Below are 16545 nucleotides of genomic sequence, written 5' to 3'. Positions count from 1 at the left end.
GGTTTTGATGTTAATGACTCTTGTTTGGCTGCTGTTAGTGGAATTAATTCCACTATAATTTCTACTAATTTATTTTGTGCAGGTCCTGACTTTTGTCCATCACCAAGTCATTCCCATGTTATTCAATCACCATTATTGGCGGATCCTGGTCAATCTATTGTTGTAGGTGGAGTTGTCGGCTTTTCAAGTTCAATAGCGTTTCCTGGTGCAATTGAATTTGCAATTTCAATGTCCACGGTTAGAATGGGTGTTTCTGATGTAGTCAATTCTGGCAATTCTTCTTCAGTTGCAGTCGACCAAATGTTTTTTCCATCCGAAGCGGTTCAAATGTTATTGTCAAATGATAATATTCGTTCAAATTGGTCACCTCCTTCAGTTAGTAATTTTAAACTTAATTGTGATGTGGTTTTTTCGGTACAAACATATGTTGGATCTTTTGGAATGGTGGTGAGGGATTGTAATGGTCTGGTCTCCGTGTCTGGTGGAGGCTCAATTGCTACCACGTTATCGAATTTGCATGCAGAGTTATTAGCGATTCTTTTTTCATTGCGTGTGGTTCGGGATTGTGGATTCCAAAATATTTTGGTAGCTTCTGATTCGGTATCTGTTATACAACTGCTTAAAAGAGAGATAATTTTGTCAATTTGGCTTGGAGTCATTTTAGGTGACATTTTTGAAGCTACTCGATACTTTACAATGATAGAGTTCGTTCACGAGAGACAACAAGCGAATTTTGCTGCACGTATTTTGGTTGCTTGGGCTCGTTCTCTTTCAAATATGAAATTTTTATTGAAGATTTCCCTAGTTGTGTTTCTAATTGTATTCAAAGTGATATTTTCTCATTTGGTTCATAATATATGCCTTTTTATATATATATATATAAAAAGAATACTTTTCAACATATGTAGATGCGTCTCAAAATTACGAGGTTTAAAGAATGAGACTTGAGTCAAAACGATATATACATTATATAACGCCAACTCACTGCAATGACGAACCCATGATTTCAAATTAAGGGGGGGAAATATAAGAACTAATTAGGAGTGGAGAATTACACACGACTTGATTACAGGATACGAACTCGATACATATTTGGATTTAGCTTAGTAGGTAAATGGACATTTTGAGTTGAGATGTAATTGACACACAAACTCTTGTGTTGAGTTAGGATGGACCTGCTAACTCCAAAAATGATATGAAATGACACAAAATATTTAAAATTATTAATATATTCTCTCATGTTTTTACATTTAATCTTAATTCATAAAAGTAATAAAATTACAATTATTAATATCTGCAAACACATTGTTAACCTTCCATATTTTTAAGTCATCCTTAATAGATATGGTAAAATTACATGTGTATTGTAAACATATACGAACCCTAACATGATATTAGCAGACTTTTAGATAGTAAGAGTTAATTTGCTAATCCAAAACCATAAAATATTTAAAAATGTTACTATAATATGCCCACATATTTTTAAGGAAAAGCACACAAATAAAGTCTGTGGTTTGTGCCATTTTCAAATATAACTACGTGGTTTAAAAGTTTGCAAAGAAGTACTTATGGTACGTTCCGTTAGCAAAAACAGTCTAAAATTATAACACCGCTAAAAAATGATCATATGATAATATTGGTCAAAAAGTCAAAAAGGTATTTTGTCATTTTCTCTCTTCTCTCCCATTCTCTCTTCTCTCTCCTCTGTCACCTTCAACATGCTCAACTCGAACATTTTTCACCCAAATTGAAGGAACTGCAGCAGTTTTTGCTTATCTCTTTTCCCCTTTTCTCTTCTCATTAATTGCAAGTGAACAACTTCTAAAGCACCAATGGATGAACCATCTAAAGTATGTTGTTTGTCAACTTGTGATATCTGAGAGATTGTCGAATGTTTCACTACCTTTTAGTAAATCTTCATTTTCCTTCTTAATTCTACGCCTTCTCTTTGCTTCAGGTTCTTATTTTCGCTTGTCTTCCAACGATTGATCCCATAGCACATCAACAAATATCCATTGATTTGGCATTGTTGAGTTCAAACTTTGGTACATTCATCGAAGTAAGTTATCGTTATGCAAACATATAAACCTTGATTAATGAGGAATAATATAAACCTTGACTAATGAGGAATTGGGCGAAGGCAATCAAGTTTGTTTTTGCACACATACAGAAGGAATAATAGTTGTCGACTTAATTCAACATTTCACGTTTGACAGGAAACATAACAAAATTGCAGAACTTGAGATATTAGAGCGGAGAAAACTTCAGAATCAGACAACAAATGGAATGCTGTTAAAAAAATCGAGCATGATTCAATCCAAGAACAACCAGATTTAGCCCTCAAGTGAAAGCCAACAAAGTATTTACCTCCGCAGTCATCTCATTGTCATGACTCATGTTCAACCAATCATCTTCATCACTCTCATTTCCTTTGATATGTTCATTTTTTGTCAAATATTGCGTTACCATCTTCATTTACTATTCAATAAAATTAAGAAAACAATTAATTAGGATCCTTTACTAGATTAGGGATTTCTTGACCAAGAATTTGTGTTTTTTAATATTGGTAGTTTTTTTTAATTAATTTAAAATAAAAATATAAAATTTTGATTCTTGATTGGACTGTTGGGTCACAGGTTGACCCTATTTTTTGTTGAGTTATTGTAATTTAAAAATCCAAAATGAGCTAGAATGGAGGCATGTTCGGTTCCCGATCCGAGTCTAACAACGCTGATCGAAACTTTAAAAAAATTAATGAACGTATAAATTATGGTTATAAGAAAATTAAAAGAATATAAAAAAATTAAAATGTAGAAAATAAAAATTGAGTTCATACATTATACATAAACTTTAAAAAAAATTAAAGCGGGAAAATAAATTGTTATACTGTAAGATTTTGTAGTAAATATTTTCACATAAGTAGTTTTTGACCCGTGCGATGCACAGATTCATCTTAATATATAAATATTAACAAAAATATAATTTAATAATTACAATTAATGATATAAATGTGCTATATAAATTAAATATTATTATTTTATTTTCACATTTAATTTAAATAATCTTTTTATAGATAAATATAATAATATAATTAAAATTAATATATTATATAGTATATTATATTTTTTATCAGTAAAAAATAATGAAGTGACACCTCGGCTCCATCGTTACTGTTTTATATTATATATAGATATGCAGAGAATTAGAGAGATTTTAGGAATTAATTTAAATTATGTAGAACTTTTAGATATAGCTATGCAGAGAATTAGAGAGATTTTAGGGATTAATTAAATTTTTGTAGAACTCTTAGATATAGTACGGATAAAATAATCTTTTTATAAATAAATATAATAATATAACGAAAGTTAATATATTATATTTTTTATCAGTAAAAAAGGAGGAAGTGACACCTCAGCTCCATCGTTGCTGTTTTATATTATATATAGATTCATATAATCAAGGGGACAATTATAAATCTAGGGTTAGGCTATGCTGTAAGTCTTACTTTGTTTTTTCCACCATTGGATGGTGATGAAGTTTGACAAAGTAAACTCATCCAATGGTAGAAAAAACAAAATAAAACTTACTTTGTAAAAAATAAAGTAAACATAGAAGACATCTATAAATCTATTAATTTTATGGTCCTTCAATTTTATTTCGCCACATAAATATTCTTAAATTTTATATTATTATTATTATTAATAAGGATAATGCTTTAATAATAATAATAATAATAATAATAATAATAATAATAATAATAATAATGAACTAATGAGACTAAAGAAGTGAATTTGTTAAATCTAAAATTATTAGAATTATACCATGGATATTAAAATCATTATAAGGTTAGATTTTTTTTTTTTTTTTGAAGCAGGTTAGATTTTACCTTAAATCCGAAGTGATGTTTGGTTGCTTATTTTTATATTCTGTTTTACCTTTTCACTTTAAAATAGAGAGTTTTAGTTGTTTTGTTAGTGACCTCGTGTTTGCTTTTTATATCTGAAAAAGCATTAGATGTTTGGTTAGTGACCTCTTGTTTGTCTTTTACACCCGAAAAGCTCTGTTTTTTTGAAAAAACAGTTTTTTCCAACAGCAAACAGCAAACCGTAACAGTAACAGTAAACAGTAGGTAAAACAAACGGGTTCTAACTGTAACTTATCAAATTTATTTAATCAGTCACTAACAACAGTTTGACCTTGTAATCATGACCCCGATTAATTAATTAATTAATTAATTATTACATGTCATGTAACAAAATAAAATTTACTTAACATGTCAGGTAGCATTTGGGGATAGTTTCAGACTTTCAGTGTAAGCAAGTGAAATGTATGGACCGGTTCAAATGGGTATGGGCCGATACTACAAATATGACGGGCTTACAAGAATAACCTTTCTGATTCTCTGCAATGCAATACATTCATTCCTGAAGGAATTTAACACTATCATCAATTATTTTGACATTTTGATGGTAAGTAAAGTAATTTGAAACAAAAAAAATAGATAATTATTTAAATAAGTACTATTAAAATTTAAATTTAAATTGGAATATTATTTAGAAGAAATAGAAGAAAAATAAAAGAGAAAAAAATGGGCATGTAAAATCCAATTTTGAGACCAAAAAAAAAAAAGAGAGTCAGTTTGGCACTACTTGTCTTCAAGTATGGGGTTGATTGCATTTTCTAGCAGTTAAAAAATTAAGATTACACATTGTGAGACGTGTGAGCAATGATTTTTCCACCGTTACGATGCGTTCTTGTTAAAAATCGTCAAAATATTTAACTTAATTAAGTTAAATATTATCAACTCATGTTTTTACGTTCATCACTTATTTTTAGTATTTATCAAACAATTACATTATTTAATACTTTCAGTACTTATAATATTGAATACTTAAAATTCAGTATTATTTTTTCAGCACTTAATTTTCAGTTTTATCAAACAACACCGAAATTGGAGTATATTTGTGTAAAAAAATAAAATTTATACATCAAAGTATGAATTGATCCAAAATTATACACGATCTACAGTGGCGGATGCAGGGGGGTCAATTTAGTCCAAAAAGAAGTGTTAAAGTGCAAAAAGACCCTTAACGTTTTGGGTCAGGAGCAATTTTACCCCTAACGTCTAAAATAGTGCAATTTTATCCCTAATGTTTGTAGCCAAAAGCAGTTTTACCCCTAACTTGATAAATTGGGTCAATTTGAGACATTATTATAACATATAGTCATTTTTTCATCAAACTGGAAGTCGCCCATGATGCCATAACAAAGGGAACCTCATGTGAACCCCTCAAAAAGAAGTGCTTCAGAAAGTTGTGGCGGTTTTTTGAAGAGCTCATGGCCATGACACGAACTTTTGTCTGTTATGATAATTGCGACCAACCAACATGATATGAAGAATTCGAGAAAGACAAAGTCAATGGTGACTTCAAGCTCGAGGAGAACGGTAAGCAGCCCGAGGAGCCCAGAGATTCAGCAAGAACCAAAAGAGACGAAGGGCCTATGCCATAAGAACCGCGAAGGGAGGCATATCATGTGGACCCTAAGTCTGCATTGAAGTCAGACCGTTCATCATGATAGGAGGTCCACTATTCCAATTGTGGTATTCCTCAGCCACCTTGCAAGGCCGGGAAAGCACAGGGCTCCCCAATGGAGAGGGGATCAGGGCCCTGGATAGACAAAGAGCAATATTGTAAGTACCACAACTCTCCAGGGCATTCAACGGAGAACTGCAACCAACTACAGAAGGAAATCAACAAACTCCTTGACTAGGGCGCCCTGTGCAGAGTGACTTGACAGTTAAATCTGGCCCACAGACCTCAAGATCTAGTGCCCAGACAGGAAGAAAATAAATAAGAGACTAAGGTGCCAGGGAGAAATCCAAGTAATCCAGGAAGGAGCCTCCCCCCATGACAGAGCGCCAGCCTCCAGCGGTAAAAGAAAGGCATTGGATGAAGCGCTAAAAGTGAAGCCCCCACTGTGCACCCCCACACTTAAAGGGTTTGGTAATCACCTTAGCGATCGCCAATTTCAATGTCCACTAGATCCTGGTAGACTCCAGAACTCTGATCAACCTACTAACTTGGAAAGCTTTAGAAGCCATAAAGTGCTATGTCAACAAGATCTATGAAGGAGCGTTCCCTCTCGTCAGACTATCCGATATCGAGGTACATGTCCATGGAATGATTTCTCTGCCCGTGCTTTTCTTGAAAGGAGCAAGGGAGTTGGTTCTTAAGCCTGAATGGGTTGTGGTTGACATTCCGCTCGCCTACAATGCCATTTTGGGTCGTTCACGGAGTAGTGCTCATTGAAAATCGATTTCTTCATCGCAGAGCAGTACTCAATTTCTTCGTCATGTAGTAGTGCATATTGAAAATCAACACGCAGCTCCCAGAAGAGTTAGAAGCCTCCATCAAAAGCGTACTAAGTGACAATGTAGGAATATTCGGATGGAGCACGACGGACATTAGGAGAGTCTCCCCCGAGCATGAAATGCACAAGCTGGAAATTGATGCCACCCATACCCTAGTTAATCAAAAGAAGCATCTCCATGCCAAGGACAAGCAACATGTGCTCAAAGTAGAGATCAACAAGCTCCTGGCGATTAAATTTACTAGGGAAGTGCACTGTTCGGAGTTTTGCTCCTTTTAGGACGCGGCTTAAGAAGTAGACCAGGAATACCTCGATGCCCCTACACTGTGAAAAAACTACTCTGACTGCCTCTTCGACGACCATAAAGTAGAGGTGAAAGTCCTCTGTAGGTACGGGTGCCGAAAGAAGTGGTGGCAAAGTGAGGAACACATTGATCAGTTCGAAAGCTGTCTGGCATTGGGTGCTCCAAATGAAGGGATGTTCTTTTTTTAGGATCTTGTAAAAGGGGAGGCACCTCTGAGCTGAGCAGAATAAAAACTGTCCGAGTGCGATCAACCGTCCGTTAAGCCTTTGTACTTCCTAGAGAGTTCGGGGTGCAGTCATTTTCAGAATGGTGCATATTTTTTTAGGACTTGGCTCGATTCCTTTCCTGAATACCACATATCCCAGGAACTTCCCGGATTGGATGCCAAAGAAGCACTTCTTTGGGTTAAGTTTGAGGTTGTACTTGTGAAAGATGGCGAAAACATTTGGCAGGTCTCATGGATGTTCGGCCTTATCCGTGCTAAGGACTATTATGTCGTCAATCTAAACTTGTATGGTGTTGTCGATTTGATCGCGAACATTTTATCGATGAATCTCTAATAGGTGGCTCTTACGTTTACAACCCCGAACGACATTGTACTATAGAAATAAGTGCCTTCGTGGATGATGAAAGATCTCTTTTCTGCATCCGGAGGGTCCATTGGAATCTATTGAAATCTGGCTATGGCGTCGAATTGTGATAAAAAATTTCTAGCCAACTGTTTGGTCGACCAGCAAGTCAATGTTATGCAGCGGATAACAATCTTTAGGACATGCTTTATTAATGTCAGTACACACAGGCGGTACTTCCGTTGCTCTAGTTTATGGGTAGTCTGGTAAGGGCAGATTCTGGTGATATGTGTTGTGTGCCAAGCAAATATACTAGTGTTGCTAGTTAGGACCTCCTTGATGGAGCTTTCCATTTCTGCTGACAGCTGAGTGCCGATCTTCATGGTGCAACCTTCTATGATGATGTAATTGACAACCGATCGATAGGGAGGGGGTTGTACCCCATATATCCATCAGATCTCCATCTAGGCATATCGTGGCTCGGGCTGCATGGCTTGCTAGTGGATCTTCCGGGCCAATAGTCTATCACCGGTGATATTAATCTGACCTCCCGAGTATGGAAGACTTGGACTAAGGTCCATAATACTGACCAATATCCTTGCCATTGATAGGAGTAGTCGTCCTAGAATTGCATTGTACATTAGGGGAATGGCCACCACGACCCACACTGTCTCCCACTCAGCTTCTTTGGCTCACTCCATGAATACAATGGGCAGGGAGATTATTCCTTTGACCGGGACCTCAATGTCCGATAGGCCGACCAGTAGGAAGCTTCCTTTCTGGAGACCGCTTGCACGCCCTTAATGGCTTCTAGGGCTTTCCAAGTTAGCAAGTTGATGGAGCTTCCTATGTCCACCAAGATCCGATGGACACTAAATTTGGTTATTGCCAAAGTGATCACTAAGGCTTCTAAGTGTGGAGTTCACAGTGGGGGTTGCACCATTAGGGCCTCGCCAACATCTTTTCTTTTTCCTATGGATGTCGGGGCTCCGCCATAGGCGGGCACCCTTTCCCTGATGACGTGAACTCTACTTGATAGCATGCTTTCTTGCTATTGTCGGGTCTTGAGGCCGTGTCGTGCTGCTTGTAGACTGACTCCGTCTATCTTGGAGCCCTAAAGGGCGCTCTTTGCTTGAGGATTTTGTCATTCTGTACCTGATTGCAGTTCTTTATCGAGTGTCCAGAGGACTTGTGATGCTTTCAGTATAGGTCATTGTTTGTTCGAGCTCTGGTTGATCTCTCGGAAGATGAGTGTTGTTGCCCACTTTAATGCGGTTGCGGTGGACCTGCTTAGTGCACGTCCTTACTGGTGGCTTTATCAAATTTGTGGTTGCCCCTACTATCACTATGGTCAAGCTCTCTCTGTGACTAATACACCATGTGCATTTCATCCTTCCTTCTCCTTGTACTATCTTTGGGTTTTGCAGGGGCCTTACCCTTCTCCTCTCATCGGACCTCGCCTTTTGCCTTGTCCTTTTCTGACTCTTCGTACCCCGGAGGGCGGTCGCAATCCTCATATCTGACAAACGTCTGGGCCATGGTTATTATCTCCTCGAAGGATCGAGGCATTTTGTGGAAATACTTTTGCTTGAGCTGTTCGCGGGAAGTTCCCTTAGCTAGCGCATCATGAGCGACCTCAAGATTGAGGCCCTTGACTTATGAATCCATATGGTGGAACCTGGACAAAAAGTTTTTTATGGGTCCAGTTGGTCGTTGTCGGAGGCCGTTGAGGTCAAAACTAATCTTACGGACCTTTATTGTGGCCGCGAATCTTGAGAGAAAAAATGTCTTTTATGAGATCTAAGGAATCGATTGACTTCGGTGCCAGTCCCTGATACCATTCTTGTGCACTTCCAGATAAGGTTGCCAAGAAGACTTTGCACATAACGTCTTCATCCTTTGAGTACAGGTTGATGGTACTAATAAAGGAGGCAATATGGTCATTGAGGTCTTTGCTTCTTGAGTAATCTGTTAGGCAGGGGGCCTTCCAATCCCTAGGAAAGCGAGTTTCGATGATCTTGTGGATAAGGGGAGTCTTACTTGAGGTTATGTTTCCTTCCATCACTCCGCCAAGAGCTCCTTTGTTAAAAAAGCGCTGGATCTTGGATTCCAACAGGTCTTCGACTACCTAGGGGCTATGCCTTGTTTCGATGCTCCATCGGTGGGTAGTTGGGCCCCGGATAGGAGGGTGGAAGCCGCGGGCTCCGAGCCCCCCCAAGCTTTCTGAGCGAGTAGTGAGTACTGCATGCCCGGTATCACCCTTGAGGAACTGCCAAATTTTCGCGTTTTCCTCATAAAGGTTTGTCTGTTGTTTAATGATCTTCATTTGGACTGTCGTCTATACTTCCTAGATAGCTTGAAAGCTGCGGATGACCCTGACGAGTTGAGCGTCATTGAAGGCTTCCTCTTCCCCCGGCTCCACCTCTTCTAGTAGGGGGGCTAAATTCATCGATGTGGCCACGGAGTTCGGTGATGGTTCCTCTCGTCCTCTGGTGGAGGTTCCGGTGGTGGTCGATATAGCATCTGCTTCAGTGGAGTCATCTCTGGCGGGTTTTCCATTGTCTACGGTTTGTGATGACTTGTGCAGAATTTTCGAGTAGCTTCCGTCCCTGTGGGGGGCGTCGTTGGGTTCGACGGGGGGAAGCTCCGATGCCAAAGTCAGTATAAGGTCTGAAAGAGTAAACTGAATTGACAAAGTAGGGTTTCTAGGATTGCGTGAATGTGTACCTTGATAGCTTGAGATGGCAGCTATATATAACTTATTAATGGCGGTTACAGGTTTCCTTTAAGTATGCCCGTTAGCTTATTAATAGCTTATTAATAGTCTTTATTACGGGGTCGGCTCAGCTGTTCCACTAGCAGATTAAGAGGTTATGGCGATTCGCCACATAGGTTCGCCCGCGGATCCCTTGTGGTGAGGTTTTGGTGATCCGCCTCTCGGATCCCCTTGCCTGATACGTTGTAACATTCCAGTTCAGGCGTTTAATACGTGGCCGTTCTAGGCGAATATCTCCTTTGATCCTTTGGATAATATCCCAATGTTATCAGAAGCCCCCCTAAAGTTCCTTTAAAGTCCTTTAGGGTTTTTGAGCTCCCTTGCGCGCCGTCATGATGACTTGCATTAATGGTCACTCTGTTCGATACCAATCGATGGGTGACACATGTCATGGGCGCGTCGCCCGAGAGGAGAGAAATCGTCTTCTTCCTTCCCCTCCTTCTCTTTCCATTGCATTTGCATTCTTCTCCCATTTTCGTCGAGTTCTTTTGCTCAGAGCCTTTCCAGAATCCAGAATCTTTCAAAGCTTTTAACTCCCATGTAAGTGAATTTTTGCTTTGATTGCTGAATGTTTAGGAGTTCTTCTTCATCTTCTGGGTCTACTTGTGAACTTTTTAATTTGACCACTTCTTCCGAAACCGTAGTTAGCTGGACTTCCTCCTCTTCGGAGAATTCTGATTCTTCCAAAGGTACTGTTAATTGTGATTTAGCTGAGTTACGTAACTCGTCGTGTAATCGAGGTCAAACTCATTCTGGTAGGATTCGGAACCATCCCATCGCCGTTGCTCGTCTTGCTCCGGCGATAGATCTTAGGTAGTTTTTGGGGATGGAGGCATCTTCTTCAGCCCCGTCTAGGAAAAAGGCGCCTCGTGCGGGGTCCACTTCCTCTCGTATGAGCGTCGCGGATCTAGCGCGTCTGGTGGATCGTTTTCCTTGGATAAAGGAATATGAGACTATGTTGGCGGAAGCTCATCAGCGACCCGACTGTCCGCCAGTGGGGTATTTATCTGTATATAGTTGTCACGAAGAAAGAGGGTTCCGGCTTCCTCTTCCTAAGATGATGGCAGACATCTTAGCTTACTTTGACATCACTGTCAGCCAGCTGCATCCAAATGGCTGGTTAGATGTAGCTTTGGATTGTTACTTGGCTTCAAATTTAGGGGTAGTTTGTAACCCTTGTGTCTTCCGAACTCTTCACAAACCAACGAAACGAAAAGCCGAGTCTTTTTACACCTTTGCTAAGTTTGGAACCTATTCGCCGTTTAGCGGCAAGATGTCCAATGTCCATCTTTGGGATGAGAAGTTCTTCTATGTAAAGATAAAGGAGGGCGAATCTCTAGGCTTTCCGTCGGTTTGGGGTGCCAGGCCCTTGCATATGGCTGGAGACATGCGAATATTGACAGACAGTGATGAGCAAGTGGCGAATGTCATGAAAAGTGTCAAGGCGAAGGCTTGGACATACGCCGATGCCTTGGACTTCATGATGAATGGCATCCCTTTGATCCGCCAGGAAGGGAACGAGATCACTTATGTGCAGTTTACACAACTTGAGGAAGGTAACCTTGTTTTTCCTTGAACCTTGATTATTTTACGGTTCTTTTGTCAGGGGTTTGTCTAAGGCCAGTCACGCTCTTGTAGAGATACGTAAGAAATAGAAGGAGAAGGCGGCTCGAAAGAAGGAGCAGGCAGCGGATCCCCAGAAGGGTGCAGGAAAGCGTCCCGCTGATATAATAGCTGATCTTCCTTTGCAGAAGAAGAAGAAGCCTGCAGTATCCGGCGGACGAAAGTTTATGGCGGATGCCATGAGAGCCGCGATACCCACTGTGGAGAAGGAACAAGTAAGTTGCTGTAGTGTTTCTTTTTCCCGTTTTGCGAATCTAAGTTTTGACCCTCCAATCTTTGTGCAGATGGTGAAGCCTGACCTGGGCGGTTATTGGTCCGCCAAATATGGTGATGAGGGATCCTTGAGGAATGAATCTGTCATCAATGACCTGGATGAAGCTCTTGGTCAACTGGGCGAGGTGCGAAGGAGTCAAAACCTGATCTCGGGATCTGCCCATGTTCAGTTGGGAAAAACTGAGCTTCTCACGGTAAGTTCCTTTTTGCATTTTTCGACGAAAGAATGATTTTCCTTTGAAGGGAGTTTTTGCTGTGGTTCTTTCCCTTAAATGGGCCTTTGTATTAATAGGTATACACCCGTATGCGTGCTATGGAAGCGGAGCTCCTTCAGGGAGTGGCGGATAAGGCCACTATTGAAAGGTTGGAGAAGGAGGTTGCCACGGCCAAGGCGAACGCTGCGTCCGTACTTGCCCTAAAGGATGAGGAGATCCTCCATTTGAAGAAGCAAATTGATGCGGATGCGAAAGAAGATGAAGCGGTTTTAGATGAAACAAAGATCCTGGCTGGGGAGCGAGCTTACTACTATGGCGAGTGGATCATGGCGTATCCCGAGATCAATTTTACAGATCCGGAGTTCGTGGTTCCTTACGTGGATGTGGTCCTCAAGTATCGTAAAATCCCGGAGGTCAATGACTATATCCGTGATTACATTCGCAAGGTGATGAATGGATCTGCCGAGGAAAGCAAACCACTTATTGATCTTGAGCCAGAGGTCCTCGATAAAGTGCCTCCGAAGGCGGATGACCAGAATGTGGAGCTGATAACCGATGGTACCACTCCTCAAGGAGAAGTTATTTCTGTAGAGAAGGAAGCCCCTTTGGAGGGCACATCTAATGTAAACGATGCTAAGGAGGATGCTCCTGTTAATGTTTAGTTTTGTAAAACTAAGTACAATTTTTAATCCTTGCTATAACTTTATTTGTGTTTACTTTAGGCTTTGTGCAAGTAAATTTATAGGCTTTAGGATTGATTTGAAATAGGTGGCCAGCCATACTTCATTGTGTGAACCTTTGTGAAGGTTGAAAGCTGTTTTATTCCTTTAGAGGAAGTTAAGCTGCCTTAGGGGATCGATTTGCTTCCTATCTTTGAGGTGAATCGATCCGCCCTTAGGACTTATGAACCCCTCTTTGGGAAGGATGTAAGAGAGTGTAAAGATCTCGCATCCGAGAAATGTTTTAACTCTATCTCTAATGGTGATCATTTAAGGATTGATCCGCCCACGAGAGTGTTCTCCTATCTTTGAGGAGAAAAAGTAGTTGTGTCATGATAGCAGTACTTTTTTGTGTGGGAAGCGTTGGGTACCCCCCTTCTTTTTTAGGCTGGAATATTTATATTGCTGCAAGAAAATACTTAAAAAAGAATACTAACAAGAGAATAATTGCCTTTTATTGATTGGTGATACGCTTTATTACAGCAAACGGGTCTTATATGTGAGCCTCATTAAAACCTTTCATAAGAAAAACCTCATGGGAAAAAAGCTTACTAAAGGAAAAAGAGTACTCAAGACCTTGTTTACATTCTATTTTCTGGCGAAATATTTGCGGAGATTTTGGAGATTCTATGTACGTGGCAGCGTATTTCCTTCCATGTCTTGAATTTTAAATATGGCGAACCCAATTTTGTTTATGATTCTGTATGGACCTGTCCAGGTGAGTCCCAGCTTTCCTTTCCCTTCCTTGGATTGGATTTTGTCTGCTTTGCGGAGTACGAGATCTCCCACATTCAAGTTTACAAGTTTGGCATTTTTGTCATCGTAAGCTGCGATCCGCTGCTTGTAAGCCGCCATGCGTACGTATGCCTTTTCTCGCCTTTCCTCCACTTGATCAAGACTTTTTTCAACCTTTGGCTGTTTTCCTCCTCGCAATAGAATGCAACTCTGTCACTTGGGACCTGTATTTTAACTGGGATTACAGCTTCGACACCGTGACAAAGGGTGAACGGCGTCTCGCCCATGGCTGTTCTGGGAGTAGTGCGATACGCCTATAGTACGCTCGTTAACTGATCCGCCCATTTCTTGTCATGCTCTCCCAATCTTTTCTTTATTCCTTTGACTATCGTCCGATTTGTAACTTCGGTCATACCGTTTGATTGAGGATAATAAACTGAGGCGAATCTGTTCAGAATGCCCAATCCTTCACAGAAAGTTTTGAACTCTGCACAATTGAATTGTGTTCCATTGTCAGTGATAATCGTATGAGGAACTCCATACCTTCCTATGATGTTATCCTTGATGAACTCCACCATTCGTTCAACATTGATAGAGGAGACAGCCTCAGCCTCTACCCATTTGGTGAAATGATCCACAGCCACTACAACATACTTCCTCTGTCTTCTGGTAGGAGGAAATGGTCCAACTAACGTAGTGACTAAAATATGTTTCTTTAAGTTATTCTGTTATGACTTTTCTGCTAAAGTGGATTGGTCTATCTTTTATTAGATAAAAAAAGCTTTCTCCTATCTTTTATGTAATTTCGCGGACTATGTCAATACCCCAGACCGCAAAAGGCCGACCTTCTATGATGGGCCTTTGAAGGTGTTTAGCGGTGTGGGATTCATTTGCATGAATCTGACAATTATGGCAAGACTCCATGAACTTTTGAGCATCAAGTTCTGCCGTAGGCCAATAAAATCCTGCTAACCTGGATTTCTTCAAAATGGAGGCTGATGCCTCATGAGCCCCACATGCGCCCCACATGCAACTCTTTGAGGATCTGTTGTCCCTCTTCTGGCACGATGCATTTCAGCCAGGGGTGGCGAAAAGACTTCCTGTATAGGCAATCATTTATCACGGAGAAATAGGCCGCCTTTCTTACGATCCGCCGAGCTTCTTCCTTGTCCAAAGGCAATGCTCCATCTGTTAGATACTGGCGGATTGGTGATCTCCAATCATTCTCTACAGACATGAGTAAGGATACCGTCTCTAAGGCGAATGCTGGTGCTGTCTTGGCCTCAAACGGGCATTGCAGATCCGCCCAATGCTCCTTGCTTGAAGCTATTTTGGCTAGGTGATCAGCCTCTGTGTTGGATCCTCGGGGTACATGGATCAATTCCCATTTGGTGTCTTTGGCTTCGAGGTGATTTAGCAGTTTCTTTACCTCTTCAACATATTTGGCAAGAATGTCATCTTTGACCTCGAAATTTTTGATCATCTGATTGACCATTAATTTGGAATCGTTGTAGATCACGATCCTCTCGGGAGTGATTTCCTTTAGCAGGCGTAGTCCCAATATTAAGGCCTCATACTCAGCTGCATTGTTGGTTGCGAGGAAATCCAATTTTTCTGCGTAGTGTAGCTTTATATATTGGGGATCTTTGATCACGATGCCTATACCTGCACCTTCTGCCGAAGAAGCCCCATCGGTGTACATCGTCCATTCCTCAACTTTGGATTTGGGGAGATTCATTCCCTCTTCAGTGAATTCATTCACAAAGTCTACTAAGAATTGATTTTCAGGGCTGATCGGCTTTCATAACGAACATCGAATTCTCCTAGGCGGATTGCCCATTCCATCAACCTTCTTGAAGTTTCTGGCTTTTGCAACACTTTTCTCATTGGTATACTCGTACGAACTATGACAGTATGAGCTTGAAAGTAAGGCCTGAGGCGTATTGACGTGGTGACGACGGCTAGTGCCATTTTATCCAGTTTGGAATATCGGATCTCAGCATCCTTTAATACTTTGCTCACGTAATAGATAGGATATTGCTGGCCCTCTTCTTCCCTTATCATGACCGTGCAAACGGCCTTATCTGTAACTGAGACATACATGTAGAGATTCTCACCTTTCAAGGGTCGACTCATTAGGGGTGGTTCCGTGAGAAACTGTTTGATCCCCTGGAAGGCTTTCTCACAATCCTCGCTCCATTCAAACGCCTTTTGCTTCTTAATCACTTCATAAAAGGGTTGGCATCATCGGGATGAACATGAGATAAACCTGCCCAAGGTTACGATACGCCCGTTAAGACGTTGCACTTCCCTAATATTCTGCGGCGCTTTCATCTCCAAGACGGCTTTGATATTGTCAGGGTTTGGGCTCACTCCCTTCTGGCTAATCATGAACCCTAAGAACTTTCCATATGTTGCTCCAAAAGTACATTTCTCCGGGTTCAATTTAATGTTGTGGTGTCGGAGTACGCCCAGTACCTCCTTTATATCATCTGCATGCTTCTCTACAGTGGTAATTTTGATGATCATATTGTCCACATAGATAGAAAAGTTATCACCTTTGCTTTTATCGAATATTTTGTTCATCATCCGTTGATAGGTTGCACCCGCGTTCTTAAGCCTAAAGGGCATGACTTTGAAGCAATAGGTGGTTTGGTGAGCCACGAATGATGTTTTGATTCTATCCGAAGGCTCCATTGGGATCTGGTGATAACTCGACTTCACATCGGTGAAGGAGTACATGGCACGTCCCACGGTCCCATCTACTAGGATATCAATACACGGCAGGGGTTAGTTGTCTTTGGGACAAGCTTTGTTGAGATTTGTGAAGTCAATACACATGCGGTATGATCCGCCTGCTTTCTTAACCAGAACTACATTCGCCAGCCACTGTGTATAAAGTACCTCTTCGATGGCATCCGCCCGTTTGAGCTTGGTGATCTCCTCTTCTATCACCTTC

This window comes from Euphorbia lathyris, chromosome 7 (genome assembly GCF_963576675.1).
Source record: "Euphorbia lathyris chromosome 7, ddEupLath1.1, whole genome shotgun sequence".
In the NCBI taxonomy this organism is placed as follows: domain Eukaryota; kingdom Viridiplantae; phylum Streptophyta; class Magnoliopsida; order Malpighiales; family Euphorbiaceae; genus Euphorbia; species Euphorbia lathyris.
Note: the sequence above shows the minus strand (reverse complement) of the source record.